The sequence below is a fragment of the Chlorocebus sabaeus genome, chromosome 20 (assembly GCF_047675955.1).
Source record: "Chlorocebus sabaeus isolate Y175 chromosome 20, mChlSab1.0.hap1, whole genome shotgun sequence".
NCBI classification, from domain to species: Eukaryota; Metazoa; Chordata; class Mammalia; order Primates; family Cercopithecidae; genus Chlorocebus; species Chlorocebus sabaeus.
The window spans coordinates 128,402,132-128,426,267 of NC_132923.1; the positions used below are offsets into that span (position 1 = coordinate 128,402,132).

General features: G+C 45.1%; 1 protein-coding gene and 1 long non-coding RNA gene across 8 annotated transcripts in view; one reads left to right on the top strand and one right to left on the bottom strand.

Moving 5' to 3' along the window:
• RERE (arginine-glutamic acid dipeptide repeats) overlaps window positions 1-24,136 on the top strand; it is a 463,614-nt gene that overhangs the window by 368,525 nt on the left and 70,953 nt on the right. Inside the window, exon 1 of one of the 7 annotated variants that reach the window (XM_007980671.3) lies at window positions 23,621-23,896. The exons of 5 other annotated variants lie outside the window; for them this stretch is intronic. The gene's annotated coding sequence lies outside the window, so the exon portion shown is untranslated. Of the gene's footprint in view, window positions 1-23,620; window positions 23,897-24,136 lie in introns of those variants that run through there. One more of the 7 variants, XM_007980673.3, reaches the window with a different exon arrangement.
• Window positions 13,215-24,052, bottom strand: LOC103225654 (uncharacterized). Its single transcript, XR_494515.3, has 4 exons — window positions 23,849-24,052; window positions 22,752-22,851; window positions 17,832-17,969; window positions 13,215-13,623 (listed from the first exon to the last, which is right to left on the bottom strand). It is a non-coding gene; the product is annotated as an uncharacterized lncRNA (long non-coding RNA).

The window sequence follows — 24,136 nt, forward strand, 5'->3', positions numbered from 1 at the left end:
TTTTTCAAAAACAAGAAATTCCGGTTCTTCCTCCTTTTTTGTTTTTTGTTTTGTTTGTTTGTTTTTCTGAGACGGAGTCTCACTTTGTCACCCAGGCTGGAGTGTACAATGGTGTGATCTCGGCTCATTGCAACCTCCGCCTCCAGGGTTCAAGAGATTCTCCTGCCTCAGCCTCCCAAGTAGCTGGGACTATAGGGGTGTGTCACCATGCCCGGCTAATTTTTGTAGTTTTAGTAGAGATGGGGTTTTACCATGTTGGCCCAGCTGGTCTCGAACTGACTTCATGATTTGCCTGCCTTGGCCTCCCAAAGTACTGGGATTACAGACATGAGCCACTGTGCCTATCCTTTTTTTTTTCCCCCCCTTTTTATTCCCTTCCCTCACTTCTACTTTTTTCAGATAACTCTTCATCTATCTGTGGAAAATGCAGTAATTATTTTCTTTAGAATATTTATGCTGGGAAGGCAGAAGTGTTGGTAAAACCGCTTTCTGGTTGAGTCTGTGCCTTAGACCAGTTGCTGTACCTTGGGAGAGTCACTGGTCCTCTCACTAAGAAATGAGAGTAATAATAATTAAATAGTCCTCTTCTGGCTCGGAAAGGCCCAGATACTGATAATAGGAAACGTCATCGGAGAAACGTTTATTAAATGCCTCTCATGTGCAGAGGCTTCCAGATGGCCCTGAACAGGAACTCCTCACCTCAAGGAGATGATGTTCTAATGGCAGTGTTGGACTTGGATGCCCAGATGTTCTGGGCAGAATGGGAAGTTCCATGGGGTACACAGAAAGATGGAAACACAGAAGTATGACATGACATAGGCATGAGATAGGAAGGAAATTTGTTCAGAGCTGCAGCAGTGGTGAGTGGAAGTACTCAGGAATCCAAGTCAGATCACCCCACACAATAGCGGCTCCGCAGACCACAGAACTACCCTGTGAGGAGACATAGAGAGTGCAAGATGTATTCGGAGAAGCAGGCAGGGCCTGGCTCGAGTTGGATCTGGAGCTGGGGTGGCAGATGCAGGCAAGTGCCACACACACACCTTCTGTGTCCATTGCATACATGGTTAACACAGCACAGCTTCCACTGGAGCTGAAACGAAACCTTAGAATCCACATGCTTGGTAGATTTTACCTCTGCGTAAAAGTGGGGTTCCTCAGGCAGCAACCTTTGCTGTTCTGCAGCCTCCGCTGGTGATACCCAGGCAAACAGGGTCTGGAGTGGACCTCCAGAAAACTCCAGCAGACGTAGCAGAGGGGCCTGACTGTTAGAAGGAAAACTAACAAACAGAAAGGAATAGCATCAACATCAACAAAAAAGACGTACACACAGAAACCCCATCTGAAGGTCACCGACATCAGAGACCAAAGGTAGATAAATCCACAAAGACGAGGAAAAAACAACACAAAAAGACTGAAAATTCCAAAAACCAGAAAACCTCCTCTCCAAAGGAGTACAACTCCTTGCCAGCAAGGGAACAAAACTGGATAGATAATGACTTTGACAAATTGACAGAAGTAGGCTTCAGAAGGTGGGTAATAACAAACTCCTCCGAGCTAAAGGAGCATGTTCTAACCCAATGTAAGGAAGCTAAGAACCTTGAAAAAAGGATAGAGGAATTGTTAACTAGAATAACCAGTTTAGAGAAGAACATAAATGATCTGATGGAGCTGAAAAACACATTAGGAGAACTTCGTGAAGCATGCACAAGTATCAATAGCCGAATTGATCAAGCAGAAGAAGGGATATCAGAGATTGAAGATCTGCTTAATGAAATAAAGCGTGAAGACAAGATTAGCGAAAAAAGAACGAAAAGAAATGAACAAGCCAGGCGCGGTGGCTCAAGCCTATAATCCCAGCACTTTGGGAGGCTGAGGTGGGTAGATCACAAGATCAGGAGATTGAGACCATCCTGGCTAACATGGTAAAACCCCGTCTCTACTAAAAACCCACAAAAAAATTAGCTGGGCATGGTGGTGGGTACCTGTAGTCCCAGCTAGTTGGGAGACTGAGGCAGGAGAATGGTGTGAACCCGGGAGGCAGTGCTTGCAGTGAGCCGAGATCGCGCCACCACTCCAGCCTGGGTGACAGAGCGAGACTCTAAAAAAAAAAAAAAGAAAAGAAACGAACAAAGCCTCCAAGAAATATGGGACTATCTGAAAAGACCAAACCTATGTTTGATTGGTGTACCTAAAATTAACGTGGAGAATGGAACCAAGTTGGAAAACACTCTTCAGGATATTATCCAGGAGAACTTCCCCAACCTAGACAGGCCAACATTCAAATTCAGGAAATACAGAGAACACCACAAAGATACTTCTCGAGAAGAGCAACCCCAAGACACATAGTATTGGATTTACCAAGGTTGAAATGAAAGAAAAAATGTGAAGGGCAGCCAGAGAGAAAGGTTGGGTTACCCACAAAAGGAAGCCCATGTCAGACTAACAGCGTATCTCTCTGCAGAAGCCCTACAAGCCAGAAGGCAGTGGGGACCAGTATTCAACATTCTTAAAAGAATTTTCAACCCAGAATTTCATATCCAGCCAAACTAAGCTTCATAAGCGAAGGAGAAATAAAATCCTTTACAGACAAGCAAATGCTGACAGATTTTGTCACCACCAGGTCTGCCCTACAGGAGCTCCTGAAGTAAGCACTAAAGATGGAAAGGAACAACTGGTGCCTGCCCCTGCAAAAACACGCCAAATTGTAAAGACCATCAACACTGTGAAAACTAACACAAGGACAGAAAACCAGACACCACATGTTCTCACTCATAAGTGGGAGTTGAACAATGAGAACACATGGACACAGGGAGGGGAACATCACACACCAGGGCCTGTTGGGGGATGGAGGTCTTGGGGAGGGAGAGCATTAGAAGAAATACCTAATGTAGATGATGGGTTGATGGGTGCAGCAAACCACCATGGTACGTGTAAACATATGTAACAAACCTGCACGTCTGCCCACGTATCCCAGAACTTAAAGTATTAAAAAAAAAGTGAGGTTCCCACCCCAGGTGGTTGATGATGGAAGACGATTGTCTGTCTCTCTTGTGCAGTTGGTTCAGAACCAAGATCACCTCGGTAATTTCCTGCTCGTGAAGATTAGTTTCTTCAACCACTGAGCACTGGGGCTGGCCCATCTGCATGTGTAGATAGATGATGGCTGAAAAATAAGGAAAAAAGAGTCCAGATGCTCGGGTGTGGTGTGGGTATGCGAGAGTCCAGGCTGAAGTGACAGAATGGAAGGTGCCAAGCACTTTAATTGGCACACTGAGGAATTGGTGCTTTTTACTGTCCTTGAATAGAGCCATAGTCAGCTTTGGAATTCAAATAAAAGTCTGTACCTTGGTGGAACAGCAGTTACATACTGCAGGATCATGGTGCAGCCTGTCTTGGTTCAAGAAAGTGTTTTCAGTGACCCTAGTTTGGTTCTGTTAGGTGAAACCAGACTAAATATAGCTGAGATGTGGAAGCATGCTTGGTACCCCAAATAATTTATGGGTCTTCCTTTAGGTAGATACAAAGCTTAAAAAAATGTTTTATCCCTATGAAACCCCTAAAAGAATTTTGCCTAAAAGCACATACCCACTCCCAAATTTAAATTGACCTTTTTTGTTTTGTTTTGTTTTGTTGTTTTAAGTACAGTGGCTCCATCTCACTGCAAGCTCCACATCCTGGGTTCACACCATTCTCCTGCCTCAGCCTCCCAACTAACTGGGACTGTGGGCGCCTGCCACCACACCTGGCTAATTGTTTTGTATTTTTAGTAGAGATGGGGTTTCATCATGTTAGCCAGGATGTCTCGATCTCCTGACCTTGTGATCTGCCCGCCTCAGCCTCCCAAAGTGCTGGGATCACAGGTGTGAGCCACCACACCTGGCCTTTTTTTTTTTTTTTTTTTTAATCATAAGGATTTAACTTCTAACATTACAAACATTGACATTTAAAAATAAAATTGCCCCATCACTCTTTTAAATATTAAAAGTGAATTTTAAATACCATAGTGATTTATGCCCCTTATCATCTTTTTTTTAAATAAAGAAAACACGTTTAATTGGCTCACAGTCCTATAGGCTGTATAAGCATGACACCAACATCTGCGCAGTTCCTAGGGAGGCCTCAGGGAGCTTTTACTTAGGGCGGACGCTGAAGCGGGAACACCACATCACATGGTGGAAGAAGGAGCAAGGGGATGGGGCTGCCACCCACTTCTAAGCAAACGGGTCTTGCAAGAACTCACTATTGCAAGGACAGCACCCAGAGGATGATGCTTAAACCATTCATGAGAGATCCACCCGCGTGATCCAGTCACCTTCCACCAGGTCCCATCTCCAACACTGGGGATTACATTTCAACATCAGATTTGGGAGGGGACAAATACTCCAACTATATCATTGCATTCCTGGCTTCCTGCAAACCTCATGTCCTTCTCACATTACAAAATACAATTATCCCTTATCAATAGTCCCCTAAAGTCTTACCTCATTCCAGTATAAACTCAAAAGTCCTAAGTCTCATCTGGGACAAGGCAAGTCCCTTCCACCTGTGAGCCTGTAGCATCAAAAACAAGTTATTTACTTCTAAGATACAATGCGGGTATAGGCATTGGATAAACATTCCCATTCCAAAAGGTAGGAATCAGTCAAAAGAAAGGGGCGCATTGAGCCCAATGCAAGTCCTAAACCCAGCAGGGCAATCATTAAATCTTCAAGCTCCAAAATAGCCCTTGACTCCATTTGCCACATCCTGGGGGCAGTGATGGGTAGGGGGCCTCCCAAGGCCTTGGGCAGTTCCACGTCTGTGGCTTTGAGTGCCTGCAGCTTTTCCAGGCATACAGTGCAAGCTGCTGATGGATCTACCATTCCTGGGTCTGGAAGACAATGGCCCCTTCCCACAGCTCCACTAGGCAGTGCCCCAGTGGGGACTCTGTGTGGGCCCTCCAACCCCACATTTCCCATCCACACTGCCCTAGTAGAATAGCTGTGTGAGGGCTCCATCCCTGCAGCAGGCCTCTGGACTGGGCATCTGATACATCCTCTGAAATCTTGGCAGAGGCTGCCAAGCCTCCATCGCTCCTGCACTCTGTACACCTGCAGACTTAACACCACCTGGAAGCTGCCACAGACCTCTGGCTTGCACCCTCTCAAGCAGCAGCCTGAGCTATATCAGAGGCCCTTTGAGCCAAGGATGTAGCCAGAGGGGCCTGTGGGAAGCAATGTCCGGAGGCTGCAGAGGGCAGCAAACTCCAAGCCTGGCCCTGGAAACCATTCTTTCCTCTTAGGTTTCTGATCCTATGATGGGAGGGGCTGCTGGGAAGGTCTTTGAAATGCCCTCAAAGCCTTTCCCTCTTTGTCTTGGATATCAGCCCTTGGCTCCCTTTTAGTTACGCAAATATCTCTAGCAAGCGATTGCTTTACAGCCTTCTCTCCTGAGAAAGCTTTTTTTTTTTTTTTTTTTTTTTTTTTTTTGAGATGGAGTCTCTCCTGTTGCTCAGGCTGGAGTGCAGTGGTGCAATCTCGGCTGACTGCAACCTCTGCCTCCTGGGTTCAAGTGATTCTCCTGCCTCAGCCTCCCGGGTAGCTGGAATTACAGGCGAGTGCCACCATGCCTGGCTCATTTTTTGTATCTGTAGTAGAGATGCGGTTTCATCATGTTGGCCAGGCTGGTTTCGAACTCCTGACCTCGTGATCCACCTGCCTCGACCTCTCAAAGGCGTGAGCCACCACACCCGACCAAAAGCTTTTCTTTCTTTGCCACATTGCCAGGGTGCAAATGTTCCAAACTTCTTTGCTCTGCTTCCCTTTTAAGTATAAATTCCAACTTTAAGTCATTTCTTTGTTCCCACATTTGAGTTAAAACCAGTCCAATGTTGCATCTTACTCTTTTCCCCCTTTAATTTTTATTTCCATTCTACTTCCCCAGGGACTTTATACTAAGGTGATACATTTTATGCTTGAAAGTCTAGTATCAGATTCACCTTTAGTACTTCCTGCAACAAAAAGTGTGTGTATTGAAATTGGGTGTATGGTTATTTCCTTTAATAATAAAGCTAAGTATAGAAGAAACTTTTTTTCAAATTATGATTATTAGAGCACAGTTGATGAAAACAACGAAATATTGTAAATGTTGATATAATTTTAATTTTTGCTTAACATTTATTGGAAATACGTTGTATGGGTTTTTTTTAAAACACATAAGTGCCCAGAAACCTTGTCTACATGAGTGAGTAGATGGGAATGATGGTTTTGTTATAGTGTCACTCAGTTATTTGAATTCTTTCCATAGTAATGCCAAAAGTACAATTTGTCATCAGACTGATTTTCTGTAATCTATCAGATGACACTTCCACTAGGACCTCCTTGTGTTTTGTTGAAAGCAGAGAATCAGAAAGTATCTGACTTGTGGAGTCTTTCTCATCCTGACCTCGGAGCTAGGCACTGTGTCAGCACCAGTGTCAGTGTTTTAAATTGTCCCCTTGTTCAGTGCCCCTGGGGCAATGCTGCCCGGTAGCCTTCCAGATGGGAGCGGGGGAGAGGAAGCTGCCTTTGTGAAGTGAGAGGGGGGCAGTGGTGGGGGTAGAAGAAGAGAGGCTGCATCCCCTCACAGGAGCGTGTGCCTTCTCAGGCTGATGGATTGTTGGAAAGAGAACATAGGAAAAAAATGTCTTTTGTGTCCATACATACCATTTTGCGGAATATGGTCTTATACCTCTTATATGCCAGACCCAATTCTGGGCACTGGGAGAGTCAAGGAAACCCAGGCCCCTATAGGAGCTGGGCTAGTGGTGTAGAGAGGGCTAGTTTGGAAGCTTAGGGCAGGAAACCGGGCTGCACATTGCGTTGGAGATTGAATGATGAGAAACTTGCTATCCTTGCCCTCCAAGGGTTTATCATCTGAGGTCACATGATAAAGCAACATAGCCCTCTCACCCCCAAAAACAAAAAACCTGCCAGAACTGAAGAAAACCCTCTGCTAGCTCTTGTTATTGAATGTGTTCATAGAGTACTTACATTACTCTGGCATACCTTGTTTTTTTTTGAGATGGAGTCTCCTTCTGTCACCCAGGCTGGAGTGCAGTGGCACAGTCTTGCTCGCTGCAACCTCCGTCTCCTGGGTTCAAGCGATTCTCCTGCCTCAGCCTCCCTGAGTAGCTGGGACTACAGGCGTGCACCACCACGCCCAGCTAATTTTTTTTTTTTTTTTTGTATTTTTAGTAGAGACGAGGTTTCACCATGTTGGCCAGACTGGTCTCAAACTCTTGACTCTTGATGTCAGGTGATCCGCTGGCCTCAGCCTCCCAAAGTGCTGGGATTACAGACGTGAGCCACTGTGCCCAGCCTTTTTTTTTTTTTTTTTTAATAAGATGGAGTCTCACTCTGTTGCCAGGCTGGAGTTCAGTGGCGTGATCTCGGCTTACTGCAACCTCCGACTCCCTGGTTCAAGCGATTCTCTTGCCTCAGCCTCCTGAGTAGCTGGGATTACAGGCATGCGCCACCACGCCCAGATAAATTTTTTGTATTTTTAGTAGAGACAGAGTTTCACCATATTGACCAGGATGGTCTCGATCTCCTGACCTCCTGTCCGCCTGCCTCGGCCTCCCAAAGTGCTAGGATTACAGGCGTGAGCCACCGTGCCTGGCCATAAACCATTTTTAGAAGGAGTTAGGCTTTACCAGACTGCCAAAGGGTCCATGGCACAAAAGAGATAAAGAACTGTGCACTCAGTGCTGGCCCCTTCCACATACCACAGATAGTTTCCAAAGTCCAATATGACAGTTTCAATACAGTGGTTTCATGGAAGGATGCTGGATGGTGTTGGTGTTGGGCAGAGTATTACTGGCTTGGTACATGCACCATGGGTATTTTTTGTTTGTTTGTTTGTTTGAGACAGAGTTTCACTCTTGTTGCCCAGGCTGGAGTGCAATGGCACGATCTCAGCTTACTGCAACCTCTGCCTCCCAGATTGAAGCAATTCTCCTGCCTCAGCCTCCCCAGTAGCTGGGATTACACGCTTTTGCCACCACGCCCAGCTAATTTTTTGTATTTTTAGTAGAGTTGGAGTTTCACTGTTTTGGCCAGGCTGGTCTCAAACTCTTGACCTCAGGTGATCCACCCACCTCGATCTCCCAAAGTGCTGTAATTACAGGCGTGAACCACTGTGCCCAGCTCGCACCATAGGTATTTTAAATGTTGCATTAGACTCTCAGACCTGTAATTGTCCCGCATTACCCTAAGGATGCTGCTATTTCCTGTAATCCCATTTACAGTCAGGTATCAGGGAATCTACCTGGAACTGCCAAGGGGTGTGGTTCCCAAGGGTCATCAACCTTCCTTGCTCCTCCTTTCCATCTCTGAGGGAGAGAACTTCCATTGCCTCCAGATTGTGTTTCAAAACAATGGAGAATGTTCTTGGTTTTATTACTAAGTAGTCTTGACCTCTAGCTTCATAGTTACTGTTTGCTTTGTTTCTTTAACATCTTGACATTCATTATTTTCTTCCTGGTGCTTTCTTAGGCAGTTGATTCCTCCACGCACCAGCTCCCCTGACTTGAAAGCTGCAGAGATGCATTTAGATCAGGTTTCTTGCATGCTGCTGGCTTTATCTCATTTACAGTATCGCATTTCTGTTGCCATACACTGTAGGATCTGGGCCTCCCCACAGCTTTAGAACAATTAGTAATTGAACAGGAAGTGTGTTTTTATTACAGTGGCCTTTTGATTTTGATTTTACAATCATGTAGTGTTTAGCAGAGAGCAGAGGTGGGCAAGTGGCTCTCTCAAACACATTTTTGACAGAGAGAAGTCTGTTGTTTCAGCCACTTGGCTATCTGTCAGCGGTTCTCAGACTTCCCCCTTGTGTGGGTTGCCTGGCAACCTGGGGCTGGAGCAATCAAACCGTGGCCAGTGCTTCTCCAGCCCAGATTGGGAGATGATTTATTGGTGGAACTGTAAGTACAGTAAACCCAAGCCTCAGAAATGGACCCTTTTTCTTTTTTAAACCAGGAGTTTATAGAAACCATATCAAGGCAAAAAGAGAGAAAGGGAGAATATCAGTTAGAGAGCTTTGTTGTAAACATTTTAAATAATAAAATTAGGGCCTGTAATGAATGAGTCTGTTATTATCCAGATATGTATAAGTTAATATTTTTTTCTTAGTTGGATTATTACCTTTTTTTTTCTTTAACTATTTTACTGGAACACTCAACATTTTAAAAGTTAGTATTTTTAAATGCTAAATTTGAGTACTTGTGATACCATCAGAGGTAAACTGAGGCCTTGGTAGAATCAGACGTAGAATCAGAGCCCAGCTCTCCCAGGTTTAATATAGTGAGCACAAAATGCTGATTGCTCTTCTCACAAGTTTTCAAAATTAGCTAAAAAATTCAAAGACCCATCTATATGGGAAATCCCTATACCTTGTGCTCCATTTTGCTGTGAACCTAAAATTGCTCTAAAAAATAAAGTTTATGAAAACATTTTGAAAATGCAAAGATTCTGCCTTACTATATGCTGTTGTAACAGATGTTTTAGTAGGTCTCTCTTCATATATGTATGCATCCTTTTAACTGAAAATTATCCTATAATTTTTTTCCTATACGAGTGAGATCTGGCTGGGCGCAGTGGCTCATGCCCATAATCCCAACTCTTTGGGAGGCTGAGGGAGCAGGATTGCTTGAAATCAAGAGTTCAAGACCAAGCCTGGGCAACATAGTGAGAACCCTGTCTCTACAAAAAAATATTTTAAAATTAGCTGGGCATGGTGACTGACACATACGTGTAGTCTGAACTACTTAGGAGGCTGAGCCAGGAGGATCATTGGAGCCCAGAAGCTCCATGTTACAGTGAGCTGTGATCACACCACTGCAGCCTAGGTGGCAGAGCAAGACCCTGTCTCTAAAAATAACAATAAATAATCATAAAAGTGAAATCTAACAGCTCTTGTTGAGATTTCTCCTTCATAGCATCTCAGATATCACAAATGAGGATGAAAAGGACTATTTCTGGGGACATACTGTATGAGGGTCAGGGGAGCAGCCTGGCTTAGCAGTAACCTTAGCATTTCTTTTTGTAAAATTTTAGAGAAATATTTTGGAACTCAAACCCCTCTGCATGCAGCCCAGTGTATCCAGCTGTGTATGTAAATGAGCTATTAGTATGTTTGTATTCCTTATAAATATACAGATCTAATCTGTTTGTGTGTATAATTTACACACAGCTGTGTTCATGCCTCCATATTACCAATATTTTCAGCAAGAGTGAGGTATCATGGGAGCGCTGTTGTTCCAAACAAAAGCCAGCAGCATAGCCTTGTGGTGGGGCCCATTATCAGCCCCTGATCTTGGGACCTTCCCTTGGGGGACTCTCTTGAAAGTCACAGCCGCCCTGCATGGGGATAGCCATCCTGCATGGGGTAGGCGGGAGACCAGAGTACCTGTAACAGAAAATAAAACAGCCAGGCGCGGTGGCTCACACCTGTAATCCCAGCACTTTGGGAGGCCAAGGCGGGCGGATCACGAGGTCAGGAGATTGAGACCATCCTGGCTAATACGGTGAAACCCCGTGTCTACTAAAAATACAAAAAAATTAGCCGGGCATGGTGGCGGGCACCTGTAGTCCCAGCTGCTTGGGAGGCTGAGGCAGGAGAATGGCGTGAACCAGGAAGGTGGAGCTTACAGTGAGCCGAGATCACGCCACTGCACTCCAGCCAGGGCGACAGAGCCAGACTCCGTCTCAAAAAAGTAAAAAAAAAAAAAAAGAAAAGAAAAAAAATAATGACCACCTGTTAGACAGGGATCTGCATTATGACTGAGGTTTGGCTTTTGTCATTGAAATGCTCCTTCCACCCCCACCCTGGACTACATTTCCTAAAGGGGTCATTGATTTTCCTTTCTTCTTTGAGATCATTCTTTAAATGAACAGAGTCAAATTAGGAACCCAGTCCCATGTTGTATTGTCATGAAGGGGAAACAAAATCCAGGAGCCCCTTCTCTGTCAGGAGCTGACAGAAGGCCCTGGTGCTCGTCGGGGTCTTCAGTTTCCCTTGTTTGGGAAGTGGGGCAGATGTTAAGAACTTTGGCATTTGGTCGAGTTCTTCTGGAAGACAAGTTTTACGTAATTTGAAATAACAGCCCTATGTGATTTTATTTTAGGAGTTTATGATATCATTGCCCATGATTCTAACAGTATAGTTATTTTGCCTCCCTAATAGAAAACTTGGAGTGCTTTGGATGATTTAGTATTTTACAAAAAAAGAAGTTAGGATTATTCTAGACCTGTGTTTTCCAGTATGGTAACCACTGGTCTCTTGTGGCTGTTGAGCGTCTGAAATGTGCTGGCCCAAGTATAGATGCGCAGTCAGTGTAAAATACACACTGATTTCAAAGACTGAGCAGGAAGAAAAAGAATGTAAAATATTTCATTACTAACTTTTATATTGATTACATGTTGAAATGATAATATTTTTGATCTATTGAGTTAAATAAAACATTTCAATTAACTTTACCTGTTTCTTTTTAAAATACGGTTACTAGAAAAGTAAAACTTACATTTTTGGCTTATATTTCTATCGGGCAACCACTGGTCTAGATTCCTTTAATTACAGTTTTTGCAAAAGGTTTTCTCGCTAAGGATTTCCACTTTTTTGTTCCCTTGTAACTTCTGGACAATCCACATTTCTTTTTTTAGCTTATTTCTCTTTCCTCCTGTGTTGAGATCTACTTTGCCAAGGAAAGGTGAACATTTTAATGACCTACTTAGGAGCCACTTTACAGGGGCATTTATGTAGAGACTGTAGGGTGATATTGTAGGGAGGGAAAGAGCCTCCCATGCCCATTTGGGTTCTGTCATGAGTGTTGGGTTATTTTATTTATTTATTTATTTATTTATTTATTTATTTATTTATTTGAGATTGAATTTCATTGTGTCGCCCAGGTTGGAGTGCAGTGGCACAATCTCGGCTCACTGCAACCTCCGCCTCCCTGGTTCAAGTGATTCTCCTGCCTCAGCCTCCCAAGGAGCTGAGACCACAGGCACACGCCACCATGCCCGGCTAATTTTTGTATTTTTAGTAGAGATGGGGTTTCACCATGTTGGCCAGGCTGGTCTCAAACTCCTGACCTTGTGATCTGCCTGCCTCAGCCTCCCAAAGTGCTGGGATTATAGGCATGCGCCAACGCACCCAGCTGTGTTGGGTTATTTTTAATTTGGGCGTAGCTGTGTGGACATAATTGGCAAGAGGCATTTGGCTGGTGCGATCTCTACATCTGTTAATGCTGCTGCTTAACTAGCCAGTTCTCATTTGACTTGAAAGTGCATTGATGCATGCTTTCTGATATTCGCCCAGTGGCAATACTTTCTGTTGGTCCTGCAATAATGAAAGGACTTCAGTGTACTCAATGTAATTATCTAGACCCAGAGGGGCATTGACAGAGTTGTATCTATAGGATAGCTCAATGGGCTGTGTTAGTGGGTGCAGTTGCTATTTAAACCACTAGCATGAGGTCATTTTCCCATTGGGCACATGGTCTTTGAATGAAAAATGGAGTAACTTTTATCTGGTATTTGAGACCTCCTGGGAAGGGTTTTGGCATACAGGTGTGTTGACAAAGGAAATCACTGGCTTTACTCTGGATGCTGAGCTGGCATCACGGAGGGGATGGCGTAGTTCCTCTAGTAGGTTTGAACTAAGAACATCTAATGGTTTTGTCAGTAGTAGTTAGATGTTAGAAACTTAACAGTGCAATGAATATATATCAAGAGATGTTCAGTCAAACTGGAGAACAGATGATGACAGATCAAATAGCCTTGGAGGAAGACTTAAGCCCAGTCACCTCCAGATACATTCTTGTACTGAGCTACTGGTGATCAAGCACCTGCTATGTGTTATCAAGTGCTATTCTAGGTGCTGGGGATATAATAGTGAACAAAACAAAGACCCTTTCCTCATATACTCAGTAACGTAGCCTATGTCATGTCATCTGATCATATCATATATGGTGATGGTAAGAGCCAGGCCTTAAAATGAAGCAGAGTAAGGTTATAGATAGTGACAGGCATGCAAATTGGGGAAGCATAATTGGAAGATTGCTTATTTGTTTGCTTAAATTAATAGTGACTAACAGGTTAAAGTTTTTAGTGGTTTTAGCAATGAATCTTGTATTAGTTTCCTATCACTATGTTACACATTACCCCGATAATAAAAATTAGCCTAACTTAAAACAATGATGATCATTTATTATCTTTCACAGTTTCTGTGGGACAAGAATTTAGGAATGGCTTCACTGTGCAGCTCTGACTTGGGCTTTCCGAGGTTGTAGTCAAGTGACAGGTGGTATTTGAATCATCTTGAAGGCTTCTTCACTTACGATTCTGGGCTAGGAAGACTCAGATGGCTGGGGACTAGAATAGCTAGGGCTTCTGTAGCATTTCTCCATCCCTGGTGGTCTCAGGCAAGCCGGACTCAGGGCTTCAAAGATACATGTCCAGAGAAGGAGAGCCCAGCAGAAGCTGCATTGCTTTGTATGACGTAGTCTTAGAAGTCACCTGGTATCATTCTGTCACATTCTGTTGGTCAAGACAGTTACAAAGGTCTACCCAGGCTCAGGAGAACAGAGAGACCCACCTGAAAATGAAGGAGTGTCATTATCACATTGCAAGAGCATATGGGATGGAATCTGTGTTGGAGTAGCCACCTCTAGAAAATATAGTTTGTCACAAATGTAAAGATTCTGTGGGTATGTGTGGTTTGATTTGTTGGTTTAATTTCAGTTAAATGATTTATGGCTCTCATCTGTAATATGAGGGCTTCAACCAGCATAGTTCTCTAATGATTCCTTCTAGCTTTATCATTCTCTGATTCCAGTGATAGCGCAGGTGTGGCAGGAAGTCTTGAGTTGACAGCTGCTCAGCTTTTGTAGACATTTCTGGGCACATCATCAGAAGAGTCAGCTGGGACATTTAGGGGCTGTTGGACTCTTGCTGGCCTCACACACTGAAAGACCTGGCACTTCAGTCACCCTTTGTGTTATGTTTCTATAGCTAATCTTAACTGGGGGCTGCTAGTGGTGGGGTGATGAAATAAAACAACGATTTGAACCAGGAGCTGCCCATTATCATGATACTCATGGACTGAGAAGGGCAGAACAGCCAGGCAGGATTATATTAGATCTACCTTCCCAAGTGCTCCTTCTCATTCTCTTTGGCCTTTGGAAGTTAAGGAAAAAGAGGAAAAGAAAGGAAACAGAAAAGAGAACTCTTTGGTATTACTCCTCTGTGTCAGCTAAACAGCTGCCATATTTGACCCTAGAGAGGACTTCTTTTAGAAGTGGACTGTTACTCAGGGGTCTTGGATATGGGATCCTGTTGTAATTACCATAGAATCTTCTGGACTAGCCTGGGAAACAGGTCTTTTTTGTGTGTGCTGAAACTAGGATTTATTTCAAAGACACATGTCCAGAGAGGGAGAACCAAGTGGAAGTGGTGTTATTAGATACTAAAGGTATTTAAGACAGTTGACAAAACATGTCATGCAAAACAGGATGTCTTCTTGGAAATAGTTCAGTCCTCCTCTTGTCTCTATGTAGGACCAAGAGGCTACCCTGCTTTGCTACTGTCCATTGTTAAGAGAACCAAGCACATAGAAGTTGAGACTTTGAAGATGGTAGAGGCCTGGACACCCATCTTGCACCCAGGAACACAGCAGTCCTGAGATAGGGCTAGTTACCAGTACAGGGGATGTAGTTATTTAGTGGCAGAACCATGCCAGGTTGTTTGTGGGAAAATTTTCCTCATGGATATCCAGCATACAGCATATAATCTCTGACATGTGCTTTTATTTCAAGAGTTAAAGTTTGTGTATAGGTATATGTAGACTTTCCTTTAAAGTATCTTAAGAAGTACCTTAACAAGTATCACACCCTTTATCCCTCTAAGATTGGTAGATATAAAACAGTGTTTTCTGCACTGAAAGTCCAAGGAATTCATCCTATTTTGAAATCTTATTTACATCTCCATTCTTCTTGGATAAAAAGAAACATAAATCTAACGTTGATTAGAAATTTTGTTTCCATCTACCAAACATGTATAGTGTTTTAGGGAAAACTCTAGGACCAAAAACAATACCCATGCCCAACAGTTATCATATTGCTTGGTTACAGTTTGCTAGGCACTCTGAAGATTACAAAAGACGTGAAATACTCAACTCTTGCTGGAAAGGAATCCACAATTTGGTGGAAGATCTATAGACCTTTTAATGACAGAAGTGGTTATTAATTCTAGTTGTAAATAGGAATTGTTTTTCAGAGAAGGGAGAGAGAGCAGAGCGGACTCTGTAGGGATAGAGTTGAAACTGGAACACGCTTCGCACAGTGCCTCGCGCTGTGCTCTTTGCACAGTGTGTTCTCTAGAATGAGTGCTCGATGAATGTTAGTTGAATTGATGTGTTTGAATACGCAAAAGTGAAGAAGGGACATTCTAGATTGGGAAGAGAGAAAGGCATTGGTAAATACCCAGAGAATGGAATCAGGATGGGGTACTGCAGTAACTGACTTCACTACATGGTGGTGTAGGTGATTGGGAACCCAATTGTGGAGACTGTTAACTAGCAGACCGATAGTTTGGACGTGCTAGGAAATTGTCACAGGTCTTCAAATAAGAGGACACATTAATATACAGAATGCCCAGAATTGGAATGTTGGGGGGGAGGGGTGTGGAGACACACTGAGGCCAGGGAGGAGACCAGGGCAGTCACTGGCATGACGTGGCCCTGTAGTTGGCAGAGCCCCTGCAAAAACAGAGGAGCATGCTGAACAGGAAACTCCATGAAGAATCAATCTAGAGGGCATGGTGACTGATGAAAGGAGTGGGAATGGACAGAGAGCAAGCTAGGCATTTCTTCTTGGAGAACTCTCCTGCAGCTGACAGAAATAGGGCCACAGGTAGCTAAGAGAGGGCAGGCTGGCTTGGTGAGAGAGAAGCTGGGGAGATTTGAGGTGCTAGGCCCATGAGTTTAATAGAGACGTTTTAAACTATATAAAGTAAAAAAAGTTACAGTAAACTAAGGTTAATTTATTATTGAAGAAAGGAAACATTTTAAATGTTTAGGTTAATTAAACAGTGTTTATAAGACTACAGTGGTATACAGCAGAGGTCCCCAACCTTTTTGGAACCAGCGACCAGTTTTGTGGAAGACAGTTTTTCCATGGACTGGGGGGAAGGATGGTTTCAGGATGATTCAAGCGTGTTACGTTTATTGTACACTTTATTTCTATTATTATTACATTGTAATATGTAATGAAATAATTATACAACTCCCTATAATGTAGAATCAGTAGGAGCCCTGAGCTTGTTTTCCTGCAACTGGACAGTCCCATCTGAGGGTGATGGGAGACAGTGACAGATCATCAGACATTAGATTCTCAAAAACAGCATGTAACCCAGATCCCTCACATGCGCAGTTCACAGTAGGATTCATACTCCTATGAGAATCTCATGCCACTGCTGATCTGACAGGAGGTAGAGCTCAGGCAGTAATTTGAGCCATGGGGAGCAGCTGTAAATACAGATGAAGCTTTGCTCACTTGCCTGCCGCTCACTTCCTGCTCTGTGGCCCAGTTCCTAACAGGCAATGGACTGGTAGTGGTTTGTACCCTGGGGACTGAAGACCCCTGTCTTAAGGTATATGCAGGAAGATGTTTTACTTGTGCCAGTAGTAACGTAAGGGTAATAGGCCTGCACCTCAGTGGGTATTTGGAAGACAAAGGAATGCCTGGAGGGGCCTACCCAGTGTAGCACTGGGTCACCCTATGGCATGTATGGACTTTTGTGGCATGAGTTAATACACAGAAGTACTTAGCAGCTCACACTCACTCTGTTACCATTGGCATGGCTTTTATTGTTAGAACTGGACTTGAATCCTGGCCCTGATGATGATTAGGTGTGGGATGGGCCAGGATATTCCATTTACCTAACCTTTAGTTTCTTTATCCGTAGAACGGGCCCGGTGACACTTACCTTGGAGAGTGTATTGTGGCAATTAGCATACTTGTGCCACTACCGCTACCACTTCCACTCTGCACAGAAACCTGAAGGCCTTGGGGAACTCAAGAAACACTGAACTATTTCAGTCAGTTCTCTGGGTTCCTGAGTTGCCGCTTTGAGGAAGATGTGGCCCATGGGCTGTCAGTGCCCAAGTTGGGATGGTGATGTCCTAAAACTACGGAGGACATTAGTCTGAATAGAAAGTGTAGGTGCAAGTCTGAGCTAGGGTAAAATGTCATATCTGGAGAGAGATTTGAGAATCATCAATAAAAATGGGATGATTATTTTAAATTATCCCATTTGCTGCCTTTAAACTCTAACTAGTTTCATTAAACTATTAACTGGCTCTCCTGGAATAACACTAGTAAGTGCAAAGTGTTTTTAAAGTGGAGGCAGAAATTGGGAGCAGACTATACTGGAAATTTTGGAAATGCTCCTTATGGCTTGCTGGCAGGTCTCTTCCCAGGCAAATTGGTTATGTTGCTCTTTATTGAAAAAGTAGTGCCTTACTGCAGTCACCCTTTCATTAAAATGTTAAATATTTAAAACTCAAACCAAATGATACATCTCAAAGCAGCATCAACAGTAAAGCTCCAGAAGGAAATGTGTTTTAGATATGGGGTGGTGGGATCTGTAACCAACAGGATGATATGAATGAAGGACAGTTCTCATCCAGTGGTTTATCAGTGAGAGCCAGCATCATGTAATACAAATGTTTGGAAAGGCTTTTTTATTTCTTCTGCCTGGCATCCGTGTTCCCCTTTTTTTTTTTTTTACCTTACCCCTCCTTACCTTTAACATTTAGGATGTGTCTTTTTCGTCTGCTGCTCTGTGTCTTCACATGGGTCTGTTCCTCTTACTCACTGCCTCTGTGTCTTCTGCAGGGAACTGTAGTTTGCTTACTTGCAGATCTGCCTGCTTTTCTGTCCCCTGTGAACCAGTAAGTTATTAACATAAAATTTTGTGCAGTAAACAGGGTAAAACAGAAGGAGCCATTTTCACAGTGGGAATCATTTTAATACCTACAGTGTTTTCCAAACAGTTATGTAAGAGGACTGAGTAGACGTCGCTTTTCAGAAGTCATGGTGAGTTTCTGACTGTGATACACTAGTTAAAATTCACCAGAGGGAGTTAATTTTGAAAGCTCTCAGCCAGGGGTTAATGCAGAGGTATCTTTTAGCCATTTTTGTAGCTCAGCCCCTGTCTTCTGCTCTCTTGCTACTGCAGACAGGGGTCAGGTCCAGCACCTGGGATGACGCCAGAAGGAGATGTGCTGGGAGTTTCACACGTAGATAGGGGGAATTTACACACCTTACCCTCTGAAGGATTTACTGTCAGCCCAGTATTCTCTATCCACACGTAGATTTTTTGGGAAACAATATCTTGGAATGCAAACACAGGCAGCAGCCACATCACACATCCCTGGTCTGCACCCTCGGCTCCATTCCTAGGCCCACCACAGCTCTGAGGCGTCCCGATTTTTTACACTGGTCTCCCTTGACCCTCCCAGCCTGGTTCAAGGACTTAGTGATACATGGTTACTTTTCCCACCTATAAGATGGGAATAATAGTAGCCTCTGCCTCATAAGTTGTTGTGGTGATTAAATGAGCCAGTGCGTTAGAGCCTTTAAGACAGTGGCTGGCACATTATAGCGCTCAGTGTTCACCATTTTTATTGTTCTAGGGTGGTGTTTCCCTACCTTTTTCATACCATGATGCATATAAAAATGCCGTTTGTACTTATCAGTAGGTTAATGGTGATGCTACTTGCACCAGGCCCACCTGCCATCCCAAGGGTGGAGAGGTGAGGATCAGTATCTAGGCAGACCAGTGAGGCAGAGGCACAAGGCTTGGGGGACTCTGACAGGGGGTGGGCTCAAGCAATAGCACGAGGAACTTTTGAACACATTAATTTAATGCATTTTTGACCTGGTTATTTTTATTTTTATGTTATTGTTATTTTTATTCCAATATAGCTGTTTCTAAAGTGGCTATGTCTAAACAGCCATGTCAGAATTTCCTTTTTGGAACAGAGGAGCAGACTAGATCACATGGCTTCCAAGTTTGAACCTTGTGTTCTTTCCACTGTAGCAAAATTCAAAATAGAGCTTTCCAGGTTCTATTAAAACCCAAGGCTAGTAATGCTAGGTTCAGGTAACTTAACTTTTTTAAAGCCAGAAGTTAAATTTTCTCTACTAGGGAGTTGTAGGTAGGTAACTTTTGATGGTGATGTGAAATTTCAGCTCAATAGTGGAAAACTATAGCAATTTATCTAAAAATTAGAGCACAAAATCATAAACGTAAGTTGTAACACAAAGCAACAACCTCCTTGCCATAAATATATATTTATATTTGGATCTCACCTGGCTGTGGGGATACAGAAACAGAAAAGGACTTATTTTGTGTTCCCAAGGAGCAGCACATAGTTGGGTTGGTTAGGCATGAACACACCGGAGAAACAAGTGCCAGCATCCCAAGACCCTCAGTTCGTGCGTCTGAGAGTGGGCAGGCTATGAGCTAGCAAGCATAAACAGCAGAGCTGTCCAGCTCTGGCAGCAGTGGCCAAGCCAATGACTCGCCTTCTACATTTCCTTCCTCCTTTACCCTTGGCATCCTGCTATTCTAATATCTATACACTGGGAGTGATAGAAAAACTAATGGACACAGAAATAATTCATGAGGCCTTCAGTTTCAGCACTGGAAATGCCCAATTTCAGCTCAACAACTACAAGACTGTTAAGAAACAGACTATGTCCATGAACTTGCATTTAGAGGCTTATAGGGCCTGTTGATTTGTAAGTCAATAGTGTTAATTGTTAAAGTCTTAAAAACTTCAAGGTCTTCATTTGAAGAGAGGTGAATTTGTAGAGGGCAAGGAGATAACCACAACAGAAGCCTCTTTCACCTGTGACCCCTTCCAATCATTGACTACTGTGAGTGGTCGTCTTTGTTTCGATTTTCAAGGCAACTCTACATTTCTGGTAAACCACAAGGTAAAGGCTGGTCTCTGAGAAGCAGATGTTTTGCTGGTTTTGAGGCCTTGTGGCTTTCCATAGAGAAGTAACAGTACAGGCCACATGAAGCTTTTACTTCCTTTTTTTTTTTTTTTTAAAGTGGGGCCAAGGGTGCTTTGCTCTTGATAGCATTGTATTGATATACATTGACAGCTGTGGTAGGTCTGTGTTCACCACCAGATGTCAAATTCCTATTTCTGGAAGTAATTAGTTTGAGATACCTGTGAGATGTTCAAGTTGAGTGTTCCTAGTGGACCTGGACCATAGATTTAGTCTTAGAAATACCAGTGAGAATCTCAATAGATATTTAGAACCAAAGGAACAGTGGAGATCATATGGGGAGACAATGTATATAGCAGAAAGCCCTAGGACAAAGCTTTGGGGAGACTCCAGCATTTAGAGGTTGAGTAGAGAATTAGGCCAAGTGGTATGAGCAAAACTAGGAGAGTTTGGCGTCATGGAGTCAAGAGGTCAGCTCTATTAGGAGAGTTCAAAATGGACCTGTCTTTCAACAGTCCATTTCCACTGTGACCACCCTAGCCCAGGCCCTCAGCATCTCATTGTTGGTTTCACTTGTCCAGGTGCGGTGACTCACACCTGTAATCTCAACACTTTGGGAGGCCAAAGCGGGAGGATTGCTTGAGGCCAGGAGTTTGAGACCAGCCTGGGCAATATAGCGAGACCTCATCGTTAATAAATAAATAAATAATTTTTAAAGGAGACAAAAAATATGGTGAGCGTCAACTGCCTAGTGCTATATGGAGGGAGGCACTAGGTGTAAGATGTAATTCTTTAAGTGGGGTCAGCAGGCCTTATACAAATAAACAAATGAGAGAGTAACTGGACATCTGGTTTCATTTGGGAGCAGGAGAGATTTTGAGGTGAACCTGGAGATGCCTTACCCAGATTCTGGAGTTGAGACAGAGGTCCCAGTGTGGGCCAGTTGGCATTACTGGACGTCTGGCTGGAAAGGTGAGCAGGGCCAGGATCCTGGAGGGCCTTGAATTCAGGGCTAAGGAGTGTAAACACTGTCCTGCAGAGACCATCATGCTGTTCTTCGGTAGCGGCTAAGGGCTAGTTAAGGTGGGACTCAGGATGAAATCTATGGTTTGGAAAAATTCCTTGGCAGAGACTTTTAAATGGCTGGCTAGGGGAGATGGTTAATAGGCTAGTTATTAGGAAAGAGAGAGAAAGATCTGGCCTGGGACTGCCACTAGCACAGGCAGGAAAGGAGGGTGTTGAAAGACACTTCTTAGGAAGAATACTGAGGACTTGATGATTTGATGTTGGACTCAAGAAGAGGAAAGTACAGAGTCATAGAAAATGGTAACAGAAAATAGTTACCACTGTAGACGCCTGCCTGCATTTTACAGAGTGTGGCGGTGAAGTACGTGGATTTGAGGGGGCTTAGTTTGAATTCTGGCTTTGTCTCTGAGGAGTTGATCTAGTTACCTGTCTGTGCCTCAGCTTCCTTGTCTGTAAAATGGGGATAATAATTGTAAAGATTTCAAATTAATACATATGAGGCTTCTGGCATATAGTAGGTACTTAGTAACTATTGGTTGAATGGATGATGTTCAAAGGATTACATCACAATAAATGGGAGAAACAGGATCTGAGTTTGTCCAGCTCTACCACATTACCCTGATGTTCTCGAGTCTGCCTTTCTCACATGTTACCTCATTGTGTAGGCCTCTTTTATTGGACCTACTAGATGTCACTTGGCATCAAGCCCACGTTTAGATTGCATGGTCCTGACGTTCCACAGCCTGGCTCACTCCAGATTGCCCGCTCCAAGTCTGTATAGACTCTGTCTCCCATAACCCACCTCCCATTCTCCACCTCTGACCTTCACAGAGGGCCCGGTCACGAAGTCACCTCCCACCTCTGCAGTAGCTGCCCACCCCTCGTGATCTGGCTGATGTCACTGCCTTGGTGAAGGCATTCTGAACTACTACAGACTACTGCAGTCTAGCCTTCTTGGGTCCCTTGCTGCACTGATGAGCTGTACCTTACTTCTTTATGCTTGGCCAGATAACATCTCAGAATGTTCTGTAATGACTTCACACATATTTATCTTACCTGCAAAAATGAATCACAGTTCAATAAAGGTCCATGGCAACCTTTATTAAATCTTCCTAGACCCCAGCTAGGTGCTCAGTAAATACCTGAATACTTCAAGAATGGATTAAGAAGCATGAATTCTGATGACTGCTAAGGTGGAGTGTGCCAGTAGTTCAGGTCCTCATCTCATACCTGAACTGTGTCACCGGCCTCTTTAACTGGTCTGTCCCTAATCTACACTTAGGCCACACTGCCACTGGCACAGCCCTCATCCACTCTTTTCATGGAAAGCTCCAGCTTCAGCCTCTCTGCCAGCCTACAATTAGTAACTCTTCCATGCAGCCTGAAGGGCTCTCTGCAACCCGATCCTTGCCTGCCTCTTTCGTCTTATCTGCTGGCACTCCATTCTGCACACCCTGTCCTCCTTGCAGTTCCCAGAATGTTCTCTGTGCCTTTTCCTGGCTGACTTCTGCTGGAAGCCCTGCTGGAGCCCACCTGGCAGGCTCACGCTCTTCCTTGTCACTTCCTCTAAGACATCAGCAAGCAGAGTAAGTTGCTTCCTCTTCCTAGCTCCACCCACCACCCTTTGTTCCTCTGCTGCTTTTCTTGCAGGCCCTAGGACTGGTTTGTTTACCTGTCTGCCTTCCTGGGCAGACTGCAGCTCCTTGAGGGCAGGGCCATCTTTCCGCTCCGTCTTTCCCGGTGATATGCTGTGTGCACGCAGCGTAGGATGCCTGTTGATCATATGAACGATACTTTTGTCAAGTAACAAAGGTCACTCCTCCTCACACTAGAGGAGAGCTTGCTGCTTTCTTGTGCCTTGACAGATTTTCCCTTCGAACTGTATGAATTATATGGAAAATTGACAATGATGAGTCATATCTCAGCCAGGGTGAAAATCAAAAACGCAAAGCCTCCACTATTGGAATAGGAGGTTGCAGACTGGTCTTAAAGGCTAAGTCTGGTCCTTCACTGAATCCTCCTGGCGGGTCTCAAACACAGGGAGTGGGAGGGACCCTCTGCCCGGTGGGCAGGTGATTTATTGGCTGGGAAGCTTCCGCGGTGATTTAGTTGTGAAGCGGCGCCCGGGGAAGTGCAGGCTAATGCCTGGGCCGGGAGGGAGCGGCTGCCCACAATCGCGGGCCGGAAGGGACCACGGGGGGCGTCGGGGCCAGCCCCCATTTCGCAGCTGAGGTGGGGCGGGGGCGGAGGGCATGCGGCCGCGGTGCTGCAGACCTCGTCCATCCGGAACGTGGGCTGGAGACCCAGCAGCCTGGGAAGGGCCCCAGCCCCGTGGGCGCCCTATCCCCAAGCTTGCTGCGGTAGGGAGGAAGTTTCTGTGCTTTGCTGCCTTGATGTTCTCCTGTCGGAAGGAGGACACAGATTCCAGCGCTGGCTGCCCTGGAGGCTCCGGCCGTGCAGTGGGGGTCGGGCCGGGGGCGGGGCCGGGGCCGGCACGCGGGGCCCCGGCGGGCGGGCAGGAGGGCGGCGGCGATCCAGGCCGCCTTTTGCAGCCGCCCGCGGCCGCGCCGGGCTCTGCGCGCCGCGCTCTTGCCTCCTCCCCCGTCGGCGGCGGCCCCAGCCCCGCGCCCCCCGGGCCCCGCGCCGCGCGGCCCCGCCGCGGTCACACGCCGAGCCACCCGCGGCTGCCTCCGCCCTGCGCTTTGTGGAGCCGGAGCCCAGTGACAGGCGGCGGCCTCTTGCTGCCCGAGACCCCGGGCGTAAGCTTACCTGTGGCTGCTGGGGTCGGCCGCGAGGGACCAGGCTGGGAGCCCCGAGGTGGGGGCTTGGAGCCAGAAGCTGCCCCCACCGGGGCGGGGAGGAGTGCTCGGGAGGCATGGGACAAAGTGAAAGTCTCCGGGCTGGGGTTGGGGACGAGTCTGAGACTGCTGCGAAAATGGATGGGGGCGGCGAGTGGCGTCGGGAGGGCGAAAGGGGTGCTGGTTATTCTCTGGTGACTCGGAGTGGCTTTTAATGACGGCCGGCTGGGTTTCGGCTGGGTTTCGGGTTCCCGGTGGG